The sequence below is a fragment of the Anguilla anguilla genome, chromosome 3, assembly GCF_013347855.1.
Source record: "Anguilla anguilla isolate fAngAng1 chromosome 3, fAngAng1.pri, whole genome shotgun sequence".
Classification (NCBI taxonomy): Eukaryota; Metazoa; Chordata; class Actinopteri; order Anguilliformes; family Anguillidae; genus Anguilla; species Anguilla anguilla.
In genome coordinates, this window is record NC_049203.1 from 20511257 (window position 1) to 20516135 (window position 4879).

A 4879-nucleotide genomic window follows, 5' to 3' on the forward strand; every position below is an offset into this window, starting at 1 on the left:
GTGCAAAGATAATCAAGTTACTCTTTAAAGTGCATACAGCCTGTCTGTGGTAGCTGCATTCCATATAAACCAGTATATAAATGTGGTGTTACATTTATATTTAAGGCATGTATCAGATGCTCTTATCCAGAACAGCTTACATTATTTTTACATGGGTCTTATACAGATGGATATTTACAGAAGCAGTTCAGGTTAAGTAAATGGTAAATGGTAAATGGACTGCATTTATATAGCGCTTTTATCCAAAGCGCTTTACAATTGATGCCTCTCATTCGCCAGAGCAGTTAGGGGTTAGGGGTTAGGTGTCTTGCTCAAGGACACTTCGACATGCCCAGGGCGGGGATTGAACCGGCAACCCTCCGACTGCCAGACAATCGGTCTTACCTCCTGAGCTATGTCACCCCCACCTGGGGAAGTACCTTTCTCAAGGGTAAAACAGTACCCCACCTGGAACCCTGTTCCCAAACCATTTTGCTGCATTGTCATGTTTAATTGCAGACATTTTAACAACAGTTTAAAATTTTAATAATTTTCATTTAATAACAGTTTTAACTGAACATGAAACCAGGCGGTAAATATGACAAGCAAGGGGATGACTAATTCAATATTAGAACAGATAGGTTGACAAAATGTTACATGCAGATTTAATCTGTTCATGATGCTTCTGGATTGTCTGAGCAACAGGGAGGGACGTGCAACACAGAAACCATCTCACAGGAAGTTGTTCTTATTCAACCTCAAACAAATTAGTGTGATACAATCTTTTGTTCCAAGGCACTCTTAGTTTACATTTGATTAAATCGTGTTCTCAGTTTCTGCTCAAAACACTTTTTTCAAGGCAGATTTTCGAGCAGAAGATTGCCTTGAAATTATGATCAATTATCCAAATACTCCCCCATAGTCCAATTAAATGCAATCTGCTTTTGGAAATTCAGTTCCCGCTAGATTCACAAGGATGGCATTCACAGGCCCAAAATGTCATAACTGGCCCAAAACAGCAGTCTTGTAGCACTCAAGTTCGGGACTAGGACTTGTGTTTTGACTTGGACTCGACCATCTGTGACTTTGACTTGACTTGAATGTTTCGTGTACTAGTTACTACATAATGGGCCATCTATGCTGCCTAAAAGGGAGATTGATAGGCTGGTGCATTTAAATCACAGAATTTGGTCCAATAAGGAAAGAATGATCATGCCTTTAATATGACAGAAGGTTGTTAGAAATAGAGCAAATTGCATTACTAGAATAAAACACAGGCACCGTGTGTCTGTTTTTATTTCTTTAAAGCTTGTTTTTGTAGTGTATGCAGTGCATTGCGCAGTTTTAGTCTTTGATGAGCGCCTTTTGTCATTGATGTTACCGTTACAGGAAAGAGCGCTGGGCATCAACACTGTTGACAGGGGCTGTCAAACATCAAAGAGCAACGACTGACAAGGACAAGAATCCTGAGCCCAGCGCGTTCCAGAATCTGTATACATAGCCACACTTTGTTTCTCCCCGCATTTGGCAATAGGCTATTGTTAAAATGCATAGAAACGCCACAGGCTACGACAAGGTTGACAGTAGCATCAGAAACTGCAGAAAAATCACGGAAAGTCACGGAATGCGTGAGACCTTTAACTTCTGTGACAAATAACCCACCTTACTGGTCAGTATATCCAAATCACATCATGAAATCCCCATCTTTATTATATGAAATTATTTATATCATTATATATATCAGTATCGGGGGTTCATTTGGCCCATTTCGTACCACTCGTAAATTAAGCCCTTGTTCCCAACGGTTGTCTTTCCTGGAAGCCACAAGCATCAATCAGAAGGCATAGCACATGTGCAAGGCTTGCCAGCTTCAAACAAACTTTTCTCAAAATAATACTTGTGCAATGCTCTGAAAGGACTTTAAATGAACTGCAGATCATCAAGTTGAAGGACATTTTAATAGCAAATCCAAGTTACATCGCTTCATTTTTTTTATGAGACTCAACAATAGAGCAACCAGATGAGTCAGCTTGGTCTTGGCTTTATTTTTTCTTTTTAACTGCAAAAATAAAAAATTAACTGCTGCCTCACGGTGTTAAATACTGTTATATGAGGATTTTCAAAATAAATTGCCACGGACAGTCTTTTTTTTTTTTACACACGTGAAATATTTAACTTTTGTGTTCAGTCAGGGTCAAAATGACCCATATTAAACCTTTAGTAAAAGAGGAATGACACTTATATTTCATAACTAGAGAACCAGCGTACATTGATCCTTGTTTTGTGTTTTTATTTGCTGTTCATCATCTGTATTTGCATTGTCTTTTTATGGTTTTTAATATAAGACAAAGAAAAACATAAAGATAAGTGTATAAGTATGATATGCAGTAGAAAATGTCCCCATGCAGAGAACAAAAATGGGATTAACAAATAAATTGTAACAGAGATATGACACAAACAATAACCATTCCAAATAACAAAAAAGATACTGGCACTGTTATTTGTTATTTGCTGTATACTGGCATTGTATACAGAAGAAGAGAATGAAAATATTTTTTCAGTACAATGCAAATCAGATGAAAATTTCTTAAACTTCCAGACATTTATTAAGCTGGAGTGGTCACCCATGCAGGTACTGTTATAAATAAATATAATTGCATAACACTTGACTGAAACATTCAAACCAAGAGCCGATGATGTAGCCTTGAGAGATATCCAGCTCTCTTGCAAGTAAAAAATAAAAAACACCTGTACTTTTAGGGAATAGAGAGGTCACTGAACGAGTGAATTATTCACTTCTGTTTCCATTCCCAGAAGAATATAACTGACTGAAAAATTCAAGAAGGAAAATAGGAGAAATTCCTGGAAATAGGAATGCGTGTGTGTGTGTGTGTGTGTGTGTGAGGGTGAGCGAGAGAGAGAGAGAGAGAGAGAGAAAGAGAGAGCATAAATCACCCTACTAAACTTTGACAAGATTTCCATGACACCTGCTCAAATAACTGTCAGTCTATATTTACATGCATGAATGTGAATACTTTGTGCTTAGTGTTTCTCTGTGAGCGGGATCTACTGACAGAGTAGAATATGTCTATAGTTGCAGAAGAAATCCCCTGTGCCACGGATCTGGAGGGAGGCCATTCCATGCAAAACCTTGAGGAACTGTTGGTAGTGTGCAGCTTTTTTGCGGTATCAAAACAATATATCACACAAAACTCAGTGCACTGTAAAATATAGATAAAATATATAGATGATATCTGTATACTCTGGACAAAAAGATAACACACACTTAAAATGTAAAATCATTGGTTAACTATGGGTTAATTACTGCAACACTTGACGTCTGTCCATAAATATAAATTTATCAGGTACCGTTTATCAGGACAACCTACTAGTACTTCAGTCCAAAGCTTTTAATGCTGTGATTTTCAACTAATGGATATCCTGTTCCTTTACCTGGCTTGCATAAATAGGGGTAGTTTTAAAAAACTGCCTGCAGAGATCCCAGCAGTCAAACCACCCTCCTCTGGTTAGATCCATGCAGTACACAAAACAGCACTAGTTTACAAACTTTAAATAATGATCGAATTACAGGGTTTCTGTACAGTCTTTGGCCGTCTTCCCAGCCTGAATGAGAAAAATGTTGGCAGCAGACAGGCCTGTACGGAGGTAGGTAATCTTCTGCTGGAGGTGAGTGGGTTTCTGTAGCTTGCGTATACATCTGCATTCAGTATTTGTCGTATTTTCTTACTTTTTAGTAGATATCTTGTAGAGATACATTTCTATGTATCACCACAAGAAAAACATTATTTCCTCAGATGAGAGAAAACAGGTGTGTCTGACATGTCCGTGTCAAACCTGCATCCATAAAGTTCACCTTCCTTCGACGGTGTCATTCAGATGTGTCACCCAAACATCTGAACCATGGGGGGAGCAAGACTGAACAAGCCCTTTGGACCAAGTTCAAACCATTGCAAACACGTTCTGCCACTCATTGCCGACATAGAATTCCACGAATTGAGATTTTCATCTCGTTTAGATCTCAGTCCCAACACTATAACAAAAAAAATCCTATCAAATGATATGCCTGGTGTCAGGTGGGCTGTTTTTTTTAATGAAAGAGAAAATTTATCTCCTGAAGGAATGAGGCTATTATAGCTCCACAGTAGCTGAGTGATCGATGAGCTGAGATTAAAGGGGCAACCATGCTCTCCTCGCTCAAGTAAAAAAAGGGGTGGGGGGAGGGAGCTTTGCCAGAAATAGTTTTCTGCATGTCAGAGCTTCCACAAGGGAGATATGCTATCTGGGTTCAGCCGAGGACATGTGGGACTGCTGTCATCTGGGAGGGGTTCTTCGTCCCTCTACTAGTACGTCTTGCCCCAACTTCCCTGGGGTTATCTTAACCCCATCCCAATCCTAATCCCAAACAAAGGCTCCATATCACCATTATTAAGTCATGCGCTTCACAATGAAGATTCCTTCCCTGCCATCGCTGAGTGGAAAGCTCCATGGTTAATAGAGTGCCTCAGTCCTTGCCATTTATGTGACCGCCACAACTCCTTAGCTAGAAGAAGAAAGAACACAGAGCTCATAGTCTCCAGAATCATTAGCGGTAACTACCCCGTTGTGTGAAAAATCTGATGCTGGTCAAAGCTCAGGTGGCAGGAAGACAGTGCCAAAACTTCAAGGATGACAACACAGTTTCAGGCACTTAACCGTCTTCAGCAGACATATTGTTTCTACTCTGTACATAATAAATTGTCTCTGAACCTGAATGAGATGTAGTCTGGATGACTATGGCCCTTAAACAACTGCATGTTGTTGATTTTATATTTTTTGTAAACTATTAGACACCTGTGTCATTACAGAAATGTCACTACCCCCACACTACTGCAGTTTTTGT